General features: G+C 45.2%; 1 protein-coding gene across 2 annotated transcripts in view; it reads right to left on the bottom strand.

Annotated features, from left to right (window-relative positions):
- Positions 1 to 21,985, bottom strand: part of LOC121581909 (ras-specific guanine nucleotide-releasing factor RalGPS1) — a 295,729-nt gene extending 273,744 nt beyond the window's left edge. For both annotated transcript variants that reach the window (XM_041897302.2, XM_041897304.2), the window contains exon 1: positions 21,641 to 21,985. The gene's annotated coding sequence lies outside the window, so the exon portion shown is untranslated. The remainder of the gene's footprint in view (positions 1 to 21,640) is intronic.
- Positions 21,986 to 22,657: the final 672 nt, after the last annotated feature.

The raw sequence follows: 22,657 nt of genomic DNA, 5'->3' as shown, positions 1-22,657 counted from the left end.
AGCAACATCTCGGTCTCCGCCCATCAACAACTGGACAACTCTCACTCATATCTGGCCTTGTGGGATGGTGTGGGTACCCAAAGTGAGTTGTACGACATATGTATACATTGTCCTTAAATAGTTAGTTAGTTGTTGCATTATGTATGCTGACTCAGTATAGCTTGTAACCTGTAAACATGTTCAGGGAATATATGTCATTGGGGCGGCAGGTAGTTTAGTGGTTAACAGCGATGTGCCAGTAACCGAAAGGTCGCTGGTTCTAATCCCCAAGCCGACTAGGTGAAAAATCTGTCGATGTGCCCTTGAGCAAGGCACTTAACCCTAATTGCTCCTGTAAGTCGCTCTGGATAAGAGCGTCTGCTAAATGACTAAAATGTAAAATGTAAATGTAATTTATACAGTCCTAGATGACTGTTAGTACTGCTTGTCATATCGTATGTACAGTATATTCACTGCCTTTCATTTCCTCCTACAGAACCACTAGCCTTCCACTACCTTGCCCACTTTCATCCCCATGTTAATCTTCCTCTGTGTGTGTGTAAATAAAGTGTGTGTGTGTTATCTCTTGGACTGACTTATTCCCCTCCAACCGGGGTCGGAGTCAGTGAGTCACAAACCAGTGAAATAGGTAGAGTCGTGGTCGCTCTTTCAATGCTAGTTAAGGATACTATAGTTATCACGTTTCACTTTGGATTTATTAACTACAAAAAGGTAAGATATGTTTTTATTTTAATTATTGTGCAGCTCTGGACACACGTGCTTGTTATCTAGCTAGCTGGTCCAACGTTAAGCCAACTGAAGTTCAGACATTCAAATGTCCCTTCATAGAAGCCACTCCTCCATAGGTATAATTCTGTGGGCCTAATTTAGATAATGCAAGTCAAGCCAAGCCTCCTCCACCCTCTCTCGCTCTCTCCCGATCTGCAAAATTTCAAATCGCATCTCACGCCTTACACTAGTCTTGCCAATGCGTGTAAATAGCGTGCCCTCTCCACAGCAAGCTGCTCTATCCGCACTGATCGGTGAAGTCATTTAATGTCCAGCTAAAATGTAAAAAAAAAAAAAAAAAAAAGATTTCTGGTTTCAAAAGGAACAGAAAGGAACGATAGTGACTTTTTTGGGGTTCGAACCTGTTCAGAACTTTATTTTGCTGGTCAGAGCAGTGGAACGACAAATAAAAATGGTTCTGTTCAGAACGAAACGATTGAAAAAATGTTTTTGTTCCAACCACTTGTTCCTATAGTAATTTCATCGTCATCCATCGCTATTACTGACATTCCACATTGCCAGTAGCCAAAGAACTAACCGTATTGGGATTAACCTTTGCCAATTGGTCATCCAACTGGAGTCTTCCAGGAATGAATCCGTGTAGGACTGTCAATTTGTTCTGAGCCTGCATGAGCCAGCACTACACAGACCACGTCATGTAGTCCAAACAGCAACGGCCTGTTGTAGTCCAAACAGCAACGGCCTGTTGTAGTCCAAACAGCAACGGCCTGTTGTAGTCCAAACAGCAACGGCCTGTTGTAGTCCAAACAGCAACGGCCTGTTGTAGTCCAAACAGCAACGGCCTGTTGTAGTCCAAACAGCAACGGCCTGTTGTAGTCCAAACAGCAACGGCCTGTTGTAGTCCAAACAGCAACGGCCTGTTGTAGTCCAAACAGCAACGGTCAGTTGTAGTCCAAACAGCAACGGTCAGTTGTAGTCCAAACAGCAACGGCCTGTTGTAGTCCAAACAGCAACGGTCTGTTGTAGTCCAAACAGCAATGAGAGACCTAGCCAGTACCACTTAACACACACACACAAACATACACAGACAAGCTGTTCGAGGCCATTAGCAGCAGTGCTGGGGAATAAGTGGGTGATGATCTAATGTTTAATGTGCACTTTGATGGCAGTGATTTTTTTAAAGCTGTGTCGTCTGCCCACCCCAGTGGGGGGTACTTCTACTGAACCAGTTTGCCTTCGAGCTGATGACTGCCCCTGCTAATAGACCAGTCAGTCTTCAACTGTGAATGCAAACCCCAGAGAGAAACCACTGCAAAAGAGACTCAGAGGCACAGTCAACTGGTGTATGATGAGGATGTGCATTGTGCATCTTGTAGCCTACGTATGCACTATTGTTAGTTGTTTAAAACATGCTATGCTAACCCAGCCAGTGTCCAGCTCTAAAACACCAGATAGAATTATATTCCCTCTCCATTCATGTACCGCTATCTGCAGAGCAAGACGTTTAGTATTCAGACTGATTCTGCCTCATCATTCAATCTTTGACCTTCCAAGGGGGATTGGGGAATGCATGAGGATACGTTTTAGCCTAACTGTTCAATATGAAAACAAAATAACATTGTGAAGGAGCCAATACATGGGCAGACTGCAGAGTCAAATCCCTCGACTACATGTGCAGACCTGTGATGGATCCATAGAATGATTTCTGGGTTTTCAGATTGTTCTTTTTGCTTGCTCTTTGATCTCTGGAGGAACCGCAGGCAGCCGCAGCTCTTTGTGCGATGCACACCGAGACAATCATTGTTAGGGCTTTTGTTGTACTGAAGACATAAAATCTAGAGGACAAGATGGAAGACTGTCCCTTTGCACCACATTTGTCCCCTCTACAAAGTCAGCTGTCCCCAAGAGGGACTCGCTCTGGCTGTCACAAACAAGCACCACGTCACCGGGATTTGGGAAACATCCCGTCCCCTCACAGTGTAGACAGAAATGCAGTCGGGGAGGAAGCACAAGCACTTTGAGTTTCAAAGCCGGCCTTCTTTTAGCTCTGCTAAAAAGGTCAAAGGTAGTTTCGGAAAAGGTCAAAGCCTGGCTCCGATTGTAAATATGGTGGATTTAAACACTGGCGAGTTCTAAACAGGTGGTTTAGGCGGTGATCCTCAAAGGATCTGCAGCAAGAGGGTGTCTGATAGGGGTACCAAACATCCAAAGGCAATGGCCTGAGGTACACATGTAAAAAAGTAAGGTTTATGTCAACCTGTGTGAGAAACTTGAGAAAGTTGCAAGGGCACCGACACTGAAAATGTTGTTGCAGGTTGCCCATTTAGCCCAGCGCTCAGTATACCCTCGGAGAACCACAATAACAAAACTTTGAAATTATCCCAAGCTTTTTCAGACATTCACAGTGCTAAAATTGTGAGAGAGAGTTAATCAAATCAGTCGTTCTCTAATCTTCCGAAGGATCTCCAAAATTAAAACTGGAGCACAGAATAGTAAGTAGGGCTGGGCGTTATACCGTATTTTACTATATACACCGGTATTGATGCACGGACTGGTTTAGGTTTTTACTTTACCTTCTATAAAAAGGTATTTTAATGTTTAGTTTGTTAAATGTGATACGCTGTGTGTAACATCCATTTTTATAGTTTACACCGCTACTTCAGTCATCCCTCTCCGCTCTCTCGCTCCCCATGTCGCTTTCAACACAGACTTAGCCCCGCCGCCTGTCACTCAAGGAGCGCATTTGTTGTTGCTTGACCACGAGACACTTACGTTCAGTCTGCATGGTCAATGTAGCACATGCAACAATGTTGATGACGATGTTGTTTCCACTTTGCTACTTAAAATAAATCCACAAGCGTTCTATAATTACACTATTAGTTTGTTTCTGCAAACAGCTAGTTTGGCTTTTTTTTAGCAAGCTCAGGCTATATCGTGTTAGCCGCTAATGCTAATCACTAGTTCGTACATTTATTAGCTAGCTAGCCAGCGGCGTCAGAGCAAACGTAGCTAGCTAATAAATGTACTGTGTCAGATCAAACGTAGCTAGCTATACAGCCTGATATCAGTGATGGTGTAGGCCTAAATCAGCATGTTGTTTGTGCAACAGTATCTTCTAAATCAAAGAGGAATAGGCGTAGCATGAATATGTTAGCTACATAAATAAACATTTAAATGTAGCCAAAGATTATAGGGTGCCCTAGGAAACACTGACCAACACTTTGGTTCCTACCCTGTCACAATAACTCCTCCCTGGCATTTTAATTCGTTGTCATATCAAACACTGTATTCAAAGTGCCCACTATTATATTCTAAATATAGAATTAGAATAATCATTTTATTTCTATGATTCCAGCAGTTCACCCAAGTGTTTTGATCTATTTGATCTAAATTGCAAGTCAAATCGCAATTGCAACATTTGGTTAAAAATAAGGCCTAGATTTTTTGCCCATATCATGCAGGCTTATGTGGCAGTGTGGAAATGATCTCAAATGAGCGTAGTAAACGCATAAATGGATTAAAATGCAGGAAATTATTTTTTGGGGGGGGTTGAAGTTGAATTTAACAGTATATAAAACAAAATCAGAATGGAGAAAGACCCATTGAAATTACTTAGAATGTATGTGTTGCCACCCTAGGGTCACGCACTACTCATAAAGCAAAATGTAGAACTTTTATTATTCAAAAACATAATCGCCATATCGCCCAGCCCTAATAGTAAGTATACCCTTAGTTTTTACCTTAAATTATTCAGACAATCACCAAATTATTGGGGAATGCCAACTGGCGTCGTCAGGGGAAACTGTTAAGGAGGCATAAGAGAGGGTCGAGATGACCGGCATTGCTCTTTTAGAGAAATTATTTGGCTCTCACTCCGGCTCTTTTCAAGCAGACCTGCCTCACTACTGAGGGTGTGAATGGACTCTCATTGGCCTTTCAGACGAGAGTACTCCTGGCACATTCAGGGTCCAGGAGAGAGTGAAAGCGAGGAGGTGCCCAGAGAGGAGACGGAAGGAGTGGAAAAGAGAACAGCTGAATCGGGTTTCATTAGCCTTTCTGTCAGAGCTCTTTCGTTCTCCTTCGTCTCGTTCAGAGCCAGGGCCAATGGGGTGAAGTGCAGTGAGGATGGACAGAACGCGTGACATGAAATGGAGGAGCTTTTCTGTAGCCGTGGCCCTGCCAATAACAAATCTTATGAAAGAGTTACAAAAAGTAATGTCTGAGAGCGTAATTGCACTGCAATAAATCAATGCAATTTGAATACCACTTGAGAAGCTAGAACATCATAATGATCTTAATTACAGTTGAACTGTACTGGTATAAAATAGCAAAATGCTATTAACTACAAGAGCTTCAGTGAACATGAGGTCGACGTTTAGGAATATCACCCATTCTCCAAAACTGTCAACTGTGGTAGAGGCAGACAGAGGAGTAACACTGATCTAAAGGTCAGTTTGACATTATGTCCTGTGATGATTAGGTTAAAGGAGTGAGGGAGGCAAAGCTGATCCCAAATATGTGGTTAGGGTGCGAGTTCTACCAGGAGCCCAACTAGGTGACCTTTCAACTTTGCTCCCATACACAGACCCTCATCCAGTGTATCAGCAGGGCGTAGTCAATGAAGATATAAGATACGCCTAAATCACAAAGTGTTCAGTCAGCCTTATTAGAATGAAGACGACCTATACATTTACATTTACGTCATTTAGCAGACGCTCTTATCCAGAGCGACTTACAAATTGGTGCATTCACCTTATAGCCAGTTGGATAACCACTTTAAAGTTTATTATTATTATATTTTTTTTGGGGGGTGGGGTGGGTTAAGGGGGGGGTTAGAAGGATTACTTTATCCTATCCCAGGTGTTCCTTAAAGAGGTGGGGTTTCAAATGTCTCCGGAAGGTGGTGAGTGACTCCGCTGTCCTGGCGTCGTGAGGGAGCTTGTTCCACCATTGGGGTGCCAGAGCAGCGAACAGTTTTGACTGGGCTGAGCGGGAACTGTGCTTCAGCAGAGGTAGGGGAGCCAGCAGGCCAGAGGTGGATGAATGCAATGCCCTCGTTTGGGTGTAGGGACTGATCAGAGCCTGAAGGTACGGAGGTGCCGTTCCCTCACAGCTCCGTAGGCAAGCACCATGGTCTTGTAGCAGATGCGAGCTTCAACTGGAAGCCAGTGTAGTGTGCGGAGGAGCGGGGTGACGTGAGAGAACTTGGGAAGGTTGAACACCAGACGGGCTGCGGCATTCTGGATGAGTTGTAAGGGTTTAATGGCACAGGCAGGGAGCCCAGCCAACAGCGAGTTGCAGTAATCCAGACGGGAGATGACAAGTGCCTGGATTAGGACCTGTGCCGCTTCCTGTGTAAGGCAGGGTCGTACTCTCCGAATGTTGTAGAGCATGAACCTACAGGATCGGGTCACCGCCTTGATGTTAGTGGAGAACGACAGGGTGTTGTCCAGGGTCACGCCAAGGCTCTTCGCACTCTGGGAGGAGGACACAACGGAGTTGTCAACCGTGATGGCGAGCAGCTCCGTCTTGCCAAGGTTCAGCTTGAGGTGGTGATCCGTCATCCATACTGATATGTCTGCCAGACATGCAGAGATGCGATTCGCCACCTGGTTATCAGAAGGGGGAAAGGAGAAGATTAGTTGTGTGTCGTCTGCGTAGCAATGATAGGAGAGGCCATGTGAGGATATGACAGAGCCAAGTGACTTGGTGTATAGCGAGAATAGGAGAGGGCCTAGAACTGAGCCCTGGGGGACACCAGTGGTTTGAGCACGTGGTGCAGAGACAGCTTCTCGCCACGCCACTTGGTAGGAGCGACCGGTCAGGTAGGACGCAATCCAAGAGTGAGCCGCGCCGGAGATGCCCAGCTCGGAGAGGGTGGAGAGGAGGATCTGATGGTTCACAGTATCAAAGGCAGCAGACAGGTCTAGAAGGACAAGATAAGGGGTGCAACTCTCGCTCTCTTGAAGACGGAAGGGACATAGCCAGCAGTCAAGGATGAGTTGATCAGCGAGGTGAGGGAGAAGGTCACCGGAGATGGTCTGGAGAAGAGAGGAGGGGATAGGGTCAAGCGGGCAGGTTGTTGGGCGGCCGGCCGTCACAAGTCGCAAGATTTTATCTGGAGAGAGAAGGGAGAAAGAAGTCAAAGCATAGGGTAGGGCAGTGTGAGCAGGACCAGCAGTGTCATTTGACTTAACAAACGAGGATCGGATGTCGTCAACCTTCTTTTCAAAATGGTTGACGAAGTCATCCACAGAGAGGGAGGAGGGGGGGGAGGGGGAGGAGGATTCAGCAGGGAGGAGAAGGTGGCAAAGAGCTTCCTAGGGTTAGAGGCAGATGCTTGGAATTTAGAGTGGTAGAAAGTGGCCTTAGCAGCAGAAACAGATGAAGAAAATTTAGAGAGGAGGGAGTGAAAAGATGCCAGGTCCGCAGGGAGTCTAGTTTTCCTCCATTTCCGCTCGGCTGCCCAGAGCCCTGTTCTGTGAGCTCGCAATGAGTCATCAAGCCACGGAGCTGGAGGGGAGGACCGAGCCGGCCGGGAGGGTAGGGGACATAGAGAGTCAAAGGATGCAGAAAGGGAGGAGAGGAGGGTTGAGGAGGCAGAATCAGGAGATTGGAGGGAGAAGGATTGAGCAGAGGGAAGAGATTATAGGATGGAAGAGGAGAGAGTAGCGGGAGAGAGAGAGCGAAGGTTGCGACGGCGCATTACCATCTGAGTAGGGGCAGAGTGAGTAGTGTTGGAGGAGAGCGAGAGAGAAAAGGATACAAAGTAGTGGTCGGAGACATGGAGGGGAGTTGCAGTGAGATTAGTAGAAGAACAGCATCTAGTAAAGATGAGGTCAAGCGTATTGCCTGCCTTGTGAGTAAGGGGGGACGGTGAGAGGGTGAGGTCAAAAGAGGAGAGGAGTGGAAAGAAGGAGGCAGAGAGAAATGAGTCAAAGGTAGACGTAGGGAGGTTGAAGTCCCACAGAACTGTGAGGGGTGAGCCATCCTCAGGAAAGGAACTTATCAAGGCGTCAAGCTCATTGATGAACTCTCCAAGGGAACCTGGAGGGCGATAGATGACAAGGATATTAAGCTTAAATGGGCTAGTGACAGCATGGAATTCAAATGAGGAGATAGACAGATGGGTCAGGGGAAAAATAGAGAATGTCCATTTGGGAGAGATGAGGATTCCTGTGCCACCACCCCGCTGACCAGATGCTCTCGGGGTATGCGAGAACACATGGTCAGACGAGGAGAGAGCAGTAGGAGTAGCAGTGTTTTCAGTGGTAATCCATGTTTCCGTCAGCGCCAAGAAGTCGAGGGACTGGAGGGTAGCATAGGCTGAGATGAACTCTGCCTTGTTGGCAGCAGAACGGCAGTTCCAGAGGCTGCCTGAGACCTGGAACTCCACGTGGGTGGTGCGTGCAGGGACCACCAGGTTAGAGAGGCAGCAGCCATGCGGTGTGAGGCGTTTGTATAGCCTGTGCGGAGAGGAGAGAACAGGGATAGGCAGAGGCATAGTTGACAGGCTGCAGAAAATGGCTACAATAATGCAAAGGAGATCAGAATGAAATAAACTAAACATCTGGGAAAGGAGAGAGCGGGGCCTCCCTCACCACAACACCCAAATATAACTCTCCCAACTTCCACCTCAGAAACTATAATTGTTGTAAACTACAGCGGTTCAATGTTTTCTAGGAATAGACTAACTTAGTTTATTCAGCTAGCTAACTAGGTACAGTATTCTTCCGTGAAAATCGTCCAGGGCACCTAGTCATAAGACGCCACAGCCAGCTAGCATGCCGGACTCCAACAACACGGTTTAGCACCAATACTCGGCCACAACAAACCACCAGTGTGTCAACACGCCAAGCAGATCGTTCGTGTCCGTGTCTAATGTTGTGTGTTAGTCCCGACAGCTTGAGCGAGTCCATCGTCAACTTATTCAGCCAGTTAGTTAGCTAGAATAGTTAGCATACTAGCTAGCCATTGCTTTCAGACAAAGAAGAAACCCCTCCTTTCACGGCACGAACACACAGAGAGAGCAAAACTAACGTTAACTAGTCACCCATGTCCCGAATTCCTTGAACGACTCTAGCTACCAATATGTAAAAATAAAACACAAATGTAGGTTATGACTTACCCCTAGCAGCTACTGTTAGCTAGCCAAGTGCAAAGCTAGCCACTGAATTGACTCAGCCAGTTCGCGTCTGTTTGCTAGGTCGTTCCAGCTATTGTTTACTAGTTGCTATCCAGGTAGCAACAAGCTAGCTAAATTTCAAGCACAGTAGCCACTTACTACCCAACATTAACGGTTCAGACAATGAGGTTAGAAAACAGCTGAATGGTAGGCAAATATTGTATGTAATTATTGTAGGCAGCCAGCTGGCGTAATTACAGGCACTCTCAGGCGTGAAACAACTATACCGTTGCTAATAGTTGCCAGTAGCTACCCGCTAGGTAGTGGATTAGCCAGCTAGCTTCGTGCTACACCGGGCTCAGTCGAATACAATACTAACCTACAATAATTACATACAACAACCCACGATAACTACCTACAATACCTAACTACAATCTAAATACATAGTTTAAGCCTTACTCGACAAAGCCCAAACTATGTATAAAGCCAAGCTTACCCGACAACCTCCTCACACCAGGTTTTTATTAAACAATGAGAAAAACGCATTGCATGACGTTTCACATAAATATGCAGTTATATCACCACACATACATTTGTAAAAAAGTATGATGTGTGTGTGTGTGTGTGTGTGTGTGTGTATTAATATCATGTATGGTTTGGGATGCATCAGGCAGGCCTAGGAATATAAACCAGTGCTCTAGTTAGCCTGCAAACTGATAGCTTGCACATCTGAGTTGGCAAGGGAAGCTGCCTCTAGCCATGCCAGATATGGGAAACAGCTGCCACTGGGGAGGACACCCTTACATGACATGAATGGTTGTCGTGGGGATTCTAGTTAACGTCGATCAAAATACAAAAAGACCGAGAAAATCCTGTAGTGATGCAAAACACACATTTACATTTTAGTCATTTAGCAGACACTCTTATCCAAAGCGATTTACAGTTGGTGCATTCATCTTAAGATAGCTAGGTGGGACAACCTAGTGGACGCGAACTTCGACTGGAAGCCAGTGGAGTGTGCGGAGGAGCTGGGTGTCGTGGTATAACTTGGGGAGGTTGAACACCAGGCGGGCTGCAGCGTTCTGGATGAGTTGCAGGGGTTTTGCAGGGCGGCAGATAGCCTAGCGGTTAAGAGCGTTTGGCCAGCCACCGAAAGTTTGCTGGTTTCGAATCCCCGAGCCGACTAGGTGAAAAAAATCTGCCGATGTACCCTTACAGGTGCAATCAGGGTTAAGTGCCTTGTGTAAGTCACTAAATTACTAAAATGTAAAAAATGTTTGGTGGCTCAAGCGGGGAGCCCGGCCAACAGAGAGTTCCAGTAGTCCAGACGGGAGATGACAAGTGCCTGGATTAGGACCTGCGCCACTTCCTGTGTGAGGTAAGGGTTGTACTCCATTGATGTTGTAGAGCATGAACCTGCAGGAGCGAGTCACTGTTTGGATGTTTTGCAAACACACCACATTGCCTTACTGATTACTTGACTGGCGGAGACGGGTCATAACAGGGTGACAGGGGGGTGGTAGGGGGGAGAGTTGAAACTGCATAGCCAAGATGATTTCCCCAGCACAGAGCCTGCAGCCTAGCTCACTGACACAGCAGAGGTGCCAGTCAGTGGAGAGTCTGCAGCCCTAAACACTACTGAAAGTCCCACATCAGAGGACCTCATCATCCTTTGAGGGGAAAAAAACACAGGCCATGCTATGGGGTTAATCTCAATAGTCTACAGTGGCTTCCTCCACTCGTCTCCTATCCTCCATCTACAGTACATTAACATTTAAGGTCAGGCCAAAGCAAGTTCCTGGTAAGCATCCTCCATCTGCAGTACATTAACATTTAAGGTCAGGCCAAAGCAAGTTCCTGGTAAGCATCCTCCATCTGCAGTACATTAACATTTAAGGTCAGGCCAAAGCAAGTTCCTGGTAAGCATCCTCCATCTGCAGTACATTAACATTTAAGGTCAGGCCAAACCAAGTTCCTGGTAAGCATCCTCCATCTGCCGTACATTAACATTTAAGGTCAGGCCAAACCAAGTTCCTGGTAAGCATCCTCCATCTGCCGTACATTAACATTTAAGGTCAAACCAAGTTCCTGGTAAGCATCCTCCATCTGCAGTTTCCCCTGTATTCACTTAGCAACGGCGCACCACCCCACACCCTTCCCAAAAAATAAATTATAGGGTAAACACTGATCTTGCTTTCACCCATCTGGTGTTCAGATCAGTAAAGTAGAAGACAGGAGGAGACACGCTTGGTGTGCGTTTCTGTGCAACTGTAACAGTGAGTGATATTCCGTTGGAGGCTTTCCAAAAATGCTCCTATTTAGAGTCAGCTTCATAAGTAAGGGATAAAACGCCAACGCTATGTACACTACCTGGAAATCATGGACGGTGTGGTGGGGATGTCCAGATAATGTAGAGAGTAGGGCCAGGATCATAACAGTATCGCCATTAGTAACGTGGCAAGGAAACAAAACACAAAGCTCATTCCATTTCTTTAGGGAAACTGCCCTGGGGCTGGAAACAAACATCATTATGTAATCATCCAGAGTCACATGTATTTATTTTCCAAGCTATAGCACACAATATTTTACATATAGCAGGTTTTTAAAAGGACCAAAGAGTTTGGTCGCGTCGGGTTTTTGTTTTTGACATGGAAAAAATATTGCGATACTGGTATTGTCACGGGCCTAGTAGTGTGGAGGCATTTATCCCACTTATACCACAGTTGCCAAAGAAAACAATTCTAAAGCACACTTACCAGCAGGTTAGCAACGTTCTTATCCCCTGCTCGCTAGCTAGCCAACTATGGCTAACACAGTCTATAAAAAACTCTGCAGAATAACAGCAAAGTAGCACCATTTACATTTGTTTAAGCTGTTTTATATTTACATTTGGATACATCCATAACAATGCATCATTTTGCCTGGGCCAAGTTGCCGTCTTGTCTGGACACACGCTGTCCATTACAATACTCGAGGAGATCGCATAACAGATAAAACAATAGGCTAGAAGCTAGCTAAATACAGTAGTTTGTTGCTAGAAAATCTGCCAATGACAACCGAATTCAACACTACCAGTTGCTATAAACAGCTGGTCAAACGAGAAACATGTGGGAGGATTTGACAGCACTAGTCTAGCGCCACCTGTGTCATGACTGCAACATTGTAACAGAAGGACTGTCATGACTGCAACATTGTAACAGAGGGACTGTCATGACTGCAACATTGTAACAGAGGGACTATCATGACTGCAACATTGTAACAGAGGGACTGTCATGACTGCAACATTGTAACAGAAGGACTGTCATGACTGCAACATTGTAAGAGGGGGACCGGAGAAATTCATGTTCATCAGATGCTGCAAAAATATATACAAGTCTCTGCGAAAACAAATGACAAAAGTTTTTCCTCATTGGACATGCATTTACAATGTATCCAATTTCAGTTTGTGTGGTTGTTGGTTTAGCTCTCTGTAACTTTATAGCAAGTAAAGTCCGCTTTGGTCCAATGATTTAAAATGATAATAAAGAACCTACTGGAACTACTTCAGAGGTATCTAATATATCTTTCCAACTGTCCGTATATCTGAAATTAATGCCCACTCTAGAATACCCTTATAGCCAGTCAGAATCAACTATTCAACAATGCTGTGGTATAACTCCTATTATAAAACAGAGTGGTTCGAGCCCTGAATGCTGATTGGCTGAAAGCTGTGGTATATCAGACCGTATACCATGGGTATGGCAAAAAAATACTTTATACTGTTCTAATTACATTGATAAGCAGTTTATAATAGCAATAAAAAGGCACCTCAGGGTTTGTGGTATATTGGCCAATATACCACGGCTAAGGGCTGTGGTATATTGGCCATATAACGCACCTCCTCGGGCCTTACTGCTCAAATATAAGCAGGGTTGTGTGATAACATTTGCACAGAGAGATAACCATGTATTATGCTAGTGACGTGGTAAAACTGCATGACAGTCACTGTCATGTAAATTAGGGGAAGTACGCCGTGGGTGAGTGACTAAATCAAAAGGGACCCACCGTTGCCTCTCAAACTAGACAGATGCAACGCGAGTTAAGCTTGTAACAGATCATTCCTCGTTAAAATATGATCATACACCATTGTCCCCCGATTAGGCCCATTGCCTGTACACGCTGTACCATCTGGTGCAAGGTGATCAAGGTCAACCACTAGATCAAAAATTCAGAAACTGCACAAATGTTAAAACAGAAAGCACTACCAGTGTAGGTGAATCACATACAGAGGAAATTGCGTAATAGTCTTCATACATCTAATAATAACAACAGAGGATATGGCCACTAGTCTTCATACATCTAATAACAGAGGATATGGCCACTAGTCTTCATACATCTAATAACAGAGGATATGGCCACTAGTCTTCATACATCTAATAACAGAGGATATGGCCAATAGTCTTGATACGTCTATTAACAGAGGATATGGAATGACATCATTTCAGAGAACTGGGACATAGCCAGAGAGATTATATATATATATATATATATAGAGAGAGAGATGATAGATGTATGCCAGGTTTGACATGCTGTTAAACACTGACTGCTGTGCAGGTTCAATGGAATACGCCTAGCACTGCAACGAGAAATAGTGGCAACGAAGGGTGTATCTTTTGTAGTAAAGCAACACGAATTGACAAACCCCCAGTCAGTCATATGTGCACAGTCAATTGATCTATAAATTACGACCAAGCCATTTAGAAGACAACGGACTTGGACTCGCTAAGAAACAACTAAATTCACCTTTAGAAATGTGACAAACTGTCCTGCCATTCAGTATTAAAAATGAATCAAAGTAGCCAAAAAACACTGACTAGCCTGTTTAAACAATAAGCCAAATTAAATAGGAAGTACTGTGTGTGGGTCAAGTGAAACTCACATTAACTTCAGAAACACTGTTTGTGAGAAACGCTCTTTCCTGTGTCACCAGTTTCTCTGGTTTCACTTTCGCCCCCAAGCACCACAAACATAAAAGACGTACGACCTGACCATGGCAACCGTTTCAGCTCAACACAACTTGTTATAGGGAAAAGTGGACAGAGGGACCAAATAATATGAATCATAAAACACTAACAATCTGTGACGTCGCACTTGATTACTACGGAAAAAGTAATGATGTGTAGAGCTGTCAACTGGGCTTTCCTTAGGAACGTTGGCTGGAATGACAATTATGCAAATTGTAAGTGAGAGACTACATAGCAATTGGTGTCCTATAGTTGACATCATTGCACTGTTCAAAGAAGCAAGCCAGTTTAAAAAAAATATATATATATATATATATATATATATATATTTTTTTTTAACTAGGCAAGTCAGTTTAGAACAAATTCTTATTTACAATGATTGCCTACCCCGGCCAAACCCTAACCCGAACGACGCTGGGCCAATTTTGTGCCGCCCTATGATTGACTCCCAATCACGGCCGGTTGTGATACAGCCTGGAATCGAACCAGGGTCTGTAGTGACGCCTCTAGCACTAAGATGCAGTGCATTAGACCGCTGCGCCACTCGGGTGCCCCAGTCAAGGAATGCACCAAACAGTGACGAGATTTAATGAGGGGGGAAACCATTAGAGGACGTTTTATCAACGTCACTGGCCAACACAGCACATTAAGACATGAGGAGCACAATACTAGTACACGTCAGGCCAATGTACAGTACGTGCAGGTTATTTCACCTACGTGGTGCTTAAACCCTCACTACAAAAAAAACACCCCTGCACACATCATACACTTAAAGAAACAACGCATCAATTTCATTTAAGCCTAAACTCTCCCATCCTGCATCACACACACACGAGGTAATGAAGTAGCTATGTGTTGAGGAAATGCATAGCTACATACAGAGCCCTGTCCTGACGTAGTGAGGAGAAGTAGCAGTGTTGCCCTGTCCTGACGTAGTGAAGAGAAGTAGCAGTGTTGCCCTGTCCTGACGTAGTGAAGAGAAGTAGCAGTGTTGCCCTGTCCTGACGTAGTGAAGAGAAGTAGCAGTGTTGCCCTGTCCTGACGTAGTGAGGAGAAGTAGCAGTGTTGCCCTGTCCTGACGTAGTGAAGAAAAGTAGCAGTGTTGCCCTGTCCTGACGTAGTGAAGAGAAGTAGCAGTGTTGCCCTGTCCTGACGTAGTGAAGAGAAGTAGCAGTGTTGCCCTGTCCTGACGTAGTGAAGAGAAGTAGCAGTGTTGCCCTGTCCTGACGTAGTGAAGAGAAGTAGCAGTGTTGCCCTGTCCTGACGTAGTGAGGAGAAGTAGCAGTGTTGCCATCTGTGGGAGGGGGAGACACGCTCTCTGTCTGTGCATGTATCCAGGACGTCTCAAGGACAACCAATGTTTGATGCAGCAGCTCCTCAAGGAAGGGTGGATGGTGCTGGACCATCTGACAGCTAATTAAACAGTTGGATTAAAAATCTTTAAATAAAAAAGGTCAAATCCAGGCATGCCACATGATTGTGCAAAACACAGGGCCCTATTGATAACCTTTACCTTGCATATAGTTACAGTTGCCAACAATTCAAATCATCTCTCATTCCATCTTCTGTCAGTTATTATATTTGGTTGTTGAATCACAAGAAAGTTCACAGGTTGCAGTTAAATTGAATGGCAAATGGATTCTTGAGGGTCCTCTTTTAGACAACTATAATTTCATGACTCAGATAAAGTAAATCTGGACTGGGGGAACACCATCGCTCGCACCCTTTCAAATACCAGACTGGCACCGTATGAAAGGGAAACCATGCTAGGCTCCTAGCACAGGTATGCACTGGCCCTCTGCCACCCAGGAAACTCACCTCAGAGAAATGTTTTTTGGGGGGGGGAGTATTGGGGATTCCTTCCAAGTTACTCACAGTTTCGACTATGAATTGAATTTTGGATTGTTGCGAGGGAATGGGTGTATTTATGATTGGATTGTAGCAACCAGCTCAGGGGGGAGTGGGCCTACGGTTGACCTCAGGGGGGAGTGGGCCTACAGTTGACCTCAGGGGGAGTGGGCCTACAGTTGACCTCAGGGGGAGTGGGCCTACAGTTGACCTCAGGGGGGAGTGGGCCTACAGTTGACCTCAGGGGGAGTGGGCCTACAGTTGACCTCAGGGGGGAGTGGGCCTACAGTTGACCTCAGGGGGGAGTGGGCCTACAGTTGACCTCAGGGGGAGTGGGCCTACAGTTGACCTCAGGGGGGAGTGGGCCTACAGTTGACCTCAGGGGGAGTGGGCCTACAGTTGACCTCAGGGGGAGTGGGCCTACAGTTGACCTCAGGGGGGAGTGGGCCTACAGTTGACCTCAGGGGGGAGTGGGCCTACAGTTGACCTCAGGGGGGAGTGGGCCTACAGTTGACCTCAGGGGGGAGTGGGCCTACAGTTGACCTCAGGGGGGAGTGGGCCTACAGTTGACCTCAGGGGGGAGTGGGCCTACAGTTGACCTCAGGGGGGAGTGGGCCTACAGTTGAGCATGAAATTGTTTAGAGGCCATTCAACATGAGGATAGGTGGTAGTTTTTGGTCTGCTTGTATGCACAATCCACCAAGTCAAATTGGAGTGTTTGGTGCTTTGGCTTTTGGCTTGCTGTGTGCTTACAACCTTCCCAGACCACAAGGTAAAATATCAAGCCTGGGGTGACAGTGGCAAGGAAAGAACCTTGCCACTTTGTACGGTAGCATGGAATTAATTCAGATTTCATCTGACAATTTTCCATTTAAGACATTCAATTTAGGGTAGGTTAAGGTGTGATGCTAGGACAGACCATGGAAGTGCACGGCAGATCACTATAGTATGTGTAGTCCTCTAGCGGAACACAATTAGTAAATCATACAAACATACAGTGAGCTCCATAATTCATTGGACAGTGACCATTGTTTTGTTATTTTGGTTCTGTACTCTAGCACTTTGAGTTTGAAAGGATACAATGACAATGAGGGTGAAGTGCAGACTGTCAGCTTTAATTTGAGGGTATTTTCATACATATCGGATGAACCGTTTAGAAATGACAGCACCTTTTGTACATGGTCCCCCCATTTTAAGGTACTACAAGTATTTGTTAAATTGGCTTCACAGATGTGTGTGGTTAGGCAGGTGTATTCATTTGTGTCGTTAGTGAATGCAGGAGAGCTGTTGATGAATATTATTGATTCTAGACTTTGCTATTGCCTTTGGAGGTTGTTGTTGGGGTGTGACAACATGAGGAAGACAGCAGTGTCGATGCAAATGAAGTTGGCCGTCATAAGTCTCAGAAATGAAAATCAATCATTCAGGAACATTGCAAAAACCCTGGCCATGCCCACGTCAACAATTTGGTTCATCATTAACAAGAAAAAAAACAACCGGTGAACTCAATTATGTCAAAAGACCCGGTAGACCGAGGAAGACCACTGTAGTGGATGACCGGAGAATACTCTCTATGGTGAAGAAAAAAACCCTGATAACAGCCCAACAGATCAAAAACACTCTCCTGGATGCAGGTGTAGATGTGTCAAAGTCTACCATACGTAGAAGACTACACCAGCAGGACTACAGAGGGTAACACTACAAGATGCAAACTACTGATAAGCCTGAAGAACAGAAAGGCCAGATTACAGTTTGCTAAAAAGCACCTAAAAGAGCCCCAAGAGTTCTGGAAAAAAGTATTGTGGAGAGATGAGACAAAGATTAACATGTACCAGAGTGATGGAAAGACAAAAGGGTGGAGAAAAAAAAGAAATACCCATGATCCAAAGCATACCACCTCATCCATGAAACATGGTGGAGGGGGTGTTATGGCTTGGGCCTGTATGGCTGCCAGTGGTACAGGCTCACTTGTCTTCATCGATGATGTGACTGCAGACAGAAGTAGAACAATGAATTCTGAAGTCTACAGAAACATTTTATCTGCTCAGATAAAACCAAATGCCTCCAAACTCATTGGACGGCACTTCATCATGCAACAAGACAATGACCCTAAACATACTGCTAGAGCAACAAAGGGGTTTTTGATGGCCAAAAAGTGGAAAATCCTTGACTGGCCGAGTCAATCACCGGATCTGAATCCAATTGAACATGCATTTTACATGCTGAAGAGGAGACTGAAGGCAATAAGTCCCCGAAACAAGCAGGAACTGAAGATGGCTGCAGTACAGGCCTGGCAGAGCATCACCAGGGAAGATACCCAGCGTCTGGCGATGTCGATGCATCGAAGACTTCAAGCAGTCATTGCATGCAAAGGATATGCGACCAAATATTAACTATGATTACTTTATTCCACATTATGTTAAACTGTCCAATGTTTTTTAATGCCCGAAAATGGGGGGGACCATGTACAAAAGCTTCTATAATTCCTAAACTGTTCATCCGATATGTATGAAAATACCCTCAAATTAAAGCTGACAGTCTGCACTTCACCCTCATTGTCATTGTCTCCTTTCAAACTCAAAGTGCTAGAGTACAGAACTAAAATAACAAAAACATTGTCACTGTCCAGTGAATTATGGAGCTCACTGTATATACTGCCAGGTCCCATGGCTGATCTGCATTTATACTGACAAGATATCACGGCAGGTAGCTTGAAGGTTAACAGCGTTGGGCCAGTAACCGAAAGGTCGCTGGTTTGAATCCCAGAGCCAGCAAGGTGGAAAGATCTGCCGTTCTGCTCTTGAGCAAGGCAGTTAACCCACAACAACAAGTACTCCCTGGGCACCGATGACGTGGACGTCGATTAAGGCAGCCCCCCCCGCACCTCTCTGATTCAGAGGGGTTGGGTTAAACTCGGAAGACACATTTTGGTTGAATGCATTCAGTTGTACAACTGACTAGGTACCCTTTTTTTTTTACATTCCTGTTCGTGAGCCTTTCACCTTTGTCAAGATAATCCATCCACCTGACAGGTGTGGCATATCAAAAAGCTGATTAAACAGCATGATCATTACACAGGTGCACCTTGTGCTGGGGACAATAAAAGGCCACTCTAAAATGTGCAGTTATGTCACACAACACAATGCCACAGATGTCTCAAGTTTTGAGGGAGCGTGTAATTGGCATGCTGACCGCAGGAATGTCCACCAGAGCTGTTACCAGATAATTGAATGTTAATTTCTCTTCTATAAGCTGCCTCCAATGTCATTTTAGAGAATTTGGCAGTACGCCCAACCGGCCTCACAACCGCAGACCACGTGTATGGCGTCTTGTGGGTGAGAGGTTTGCTGATGTCAACGTTGTGAACAGAATGCCCCATGGTGGCGGTGGGGTTATGGCATTGACAGGCATAAGTTACGGACAACGAACACAACTGCATTTTATTAACTGGCAATTTGAATGCACAGAGATACCGTGACGAGATCCTGGGGTTCATTGTTGCGCTATTCATCATGTTCCAGTATGTTAATGCACGGCCGGCCCTATGTCGCAAGGATATGTACACAATTCCTGGAAGCTGAAAATGTCCCAGTTCTTCCACGGCCTGCAAACTCACCAGACATGTCAACAGATGCATATCTGTATTCCCAGTCATGTGAAATCCATAGATTAGGGCCAAATGAATTTATTTCAATTGACTGATTTCCTTATATGAACTAATTCAGTAAAAGCTTTGAAATTGTTGCATGTTCCATTTATATATTTTTGTTCAGTATAAATGCAGCAAATGTGAGGTGAGTAGGAGAACGAGGGGCTATTCCACTAGAGGTGAGTAGGGGTACTAGGGGCTATTCCACTAGAGGTGAGTAGGGGTACTAGGGGCTATTCCACTAGAGGTGAGTAGGGGTACTAGGGGCTATTCCACTAGAGGTGAGTAGGGGTACTAGGGGCTATTCCACTAGAGGTGAGTAGGGGTACTAGGGGCTATTCCACTAGAGGTGAGTAGGGGTACTAGGGGCTATTCCACTCGAGGTGAGTAGGGGTCCTAGGGGCTATTCCACTAGAGGTGAGTAGGGGTACTATGGGCTATTCCACCAGAGGTGAGTAGGGGTACTAGGGGCTATTCCACCAGAGGTGAGTAGGGGTACTAGGGGCTATTCCACTAGAGGTGAGTAGGGGTACTAGGGGCTATTCCACTAGAGGTGAGTAGAGGTACTAGGGGCTATTCCACTAGAGGTGAGTAGGGGTACTAGGGGCTATTCCACTAGAGGTGAGTAGAGGTACTAGGGGCTATTCCACTCGAGGTGAGTAGGGGTACTAGGGGCTATTCCACCAGAGGTGAGTAGGGGTACTAGGGGCTATTCCACTAGAGGTGAGTAGGGGTACTAGGGGCTATTCCACTAGAGGTGAGTAGAGGTACTAGGGGCTATTCCACTAGAGGTGAGTAGGGGTACTAGGGGCTATTCCACCAGAGGTGAGTAGGGGTACTAGGGGCTATTCCACTAGAGGTGAGTAGGGGTACTAGGGGCTATTCCACTAGAGGTGAGTAGGGGTACTAGGGGCTATTCCACTAGAGGTGAGTAGGGGTACTAGGGGCTATTCCACTAGAGGTGAGTAGGGGTCCTAGGGGCTATTCCACTAGAGGTGAGTAGGGGTACTAGGGGCTATTCCACCAGAGGTGAGTAGGGGTACTAGGGGCTATTCCACCAGAGGTGAGTAGGGGTACTAGGGGCTATTCCACTAGAGGTGAGTAGGGGTACTAGGGGCTATTCCACTAGAGGTGAGTAGGGGTACTAGGGGCTATTCCACTAGAGGTGAGTAGGGGTACTAGGGGCTATTCCACTAGAGGTGAGTAGGGGTACTAGGGGCTATTCCACTAGAGGTGAGTAGGGGTAGACAGGCTACGGTCCAGCAGAAGGCTCCAGAAACAACAACATTCGATATGGACCCATAAAACTCAGCTGCCAACAAACTTGAGAAATCGCACTTTGCCTCTTAGAACAATAGGGGCATCCAAATGTTGCCTAAGTATGGCAGTCTAGTATAACATGTAATTATAAAGAGGCTGTTGGTAATATATTTTTATACTTACTGCTTAATTAAAGGGCCAATCAGAGGTTGAAAAAATTAAGAGTAGCCTATTCCCTACCACTTTCTGTAAAAAGCAGACAGATGGGTCTGGAGAAATGTAATCACTCAAATTCATAGACAGAGCTATTGATGCAAGGACTAAACGTCCATGATATAAAAAAGTATAGTTTTAATCATATTTTGAGGCTATATAGTGTATGTTTACATTTACATAGTTTACAAACACTGTTGTAAAAACAAGCTTACAGTTTGGGTTCTGATGGGGTACGACAGTTAAACTAAGCTCATGAGGCATACAGTTATATTCTTCAATAATCAACGGGTAGATCTCTTTGATTTATAAGTCCAAAATTATAAGTAGCAACTGCTGATGTAGCTAGCAACCCTTTAAACAAGGCTGCCGGGATAGTGCAGAAAGGGTTACAGGATGACTGGGTCGTAAATGAATGAATACACTTGTTAAAATCAGTAGCCTGAACATTCGAATCTTTACGCCGCAATGCCAATTGTAGCCTACGTGCTAGACAGCAGACACCCTGTTGACCAATTCAATGTTATCAAAACGGGCCAAATAAATCCCTTGTTGACTAAATTCACGAGGACAATGCAGAAAGTGTCGCATAGACCTAACCCAGATTTGTATGCGTATGAGACGGCCAAATGTACACCCACTTTCTCGTTCGTATCACCTTTACCCTGTACAAGCAGTCGTCATGACGCAAACATGATATGCCACCGCGTTCATGATAGTCGATAGAGCACAGAACATCTTTGGTTTTATTATAGAATACACGCTCGAAATAAAATGAAAACCAAAACATGCAGTAGCTTAGGTGTTGCTTACCTCTACAAATACGAGGGTCAGTCCCTCGCTGTTGCGTCTCGCTGCTGTATCAACTGGGTAACATAAACGAAAATAAAACTCCAACCACAGAATCACAATCCAATCTTTGTAGCAGGCCTACCGTATCCAGGCTAAACTACACTGCCACCAATATTCCTCCAATGCGAGAAAATACCCAAGGTCGCAGCGCTTCAACCGGAGGACGTGGAAATCCTAATTGAATACATCTGATGAAGGCATACGAACATGGCAGTGATATGTAAGAAATGTCATCCACACGCATGACGGGAAAAAACCCATAACGACGACAGCAGGAAGTGTCAGGTAGGTGCACTTAACCTGACGGCTATGACGAGTATTCTGCCAGCAGCACAAATGATGACGTCACTTTCATATGGTAATGAATAAACCTTCGAAATAGAAGCCCGCATTGCAAAACTTTGCGATGTGGGTAACTCATTCAAAAGATATTGAATTTATTCAATGGCCACTTTTATTGTGTCAACCAGAAAAAGGGCGATAAGTAATTTATGAAAACAAATACAAAATATGGTTTTAAAAACAGAAAAACGTTTCTATCTCTTAGCTAAAGTGGGGTGGGAAATACTCAGTAGGTTCTCTACTAACCTATATGTGGTTAGTTTTGGAGGGGGACTGTGTCGTACATATCCAACAACACTTCATTCTCCTCCCACTCCATAGCCCCCAATGCAACACACTGTAATAGACTGTACATGGAATTCATTGGCTTGTAGAGAGAAAACTTTTCTACCTGTGTTTAATATCAGTGGGGGAAAAACAAAACACCGTAACACTTTTTTTGTTGTTGCTTCCAATGTGAAATAAAATGCTATTCCATACTAGACTTCCATGCACTCTTGCCTTGCCCTGATGAAGGTGCCAAGTACCAATTATTACCAGTTGATTCGATGAGAAGCCAACCGCTTCAAAGACACAATGATGGACTGGCATAGCTGTTAACAACCCTATGGTGATGGTAATGGTGCACCTTTACAC

Source organism: Coregonus clupeaformis, chromosome 15, assembly GCF_020615455.1.
Source record: "Coregonus clupeaformis isolate EN_2021a chromosome 15, ASM2061545v1, whole genome shotgun sequence".
Classification (NCBI taxonomy): domain Eukaryota; kingdom Metazoa; phylum Chordata; class Actinopteri; order Salmoniformes; family Salmonidae; genus Coregonus; species Coregonus clupeaformis.
Note: the sequence above shows the minus strand (reverse complement) of the source record. Positions and strands in the feature narration are given on the sequence as shown.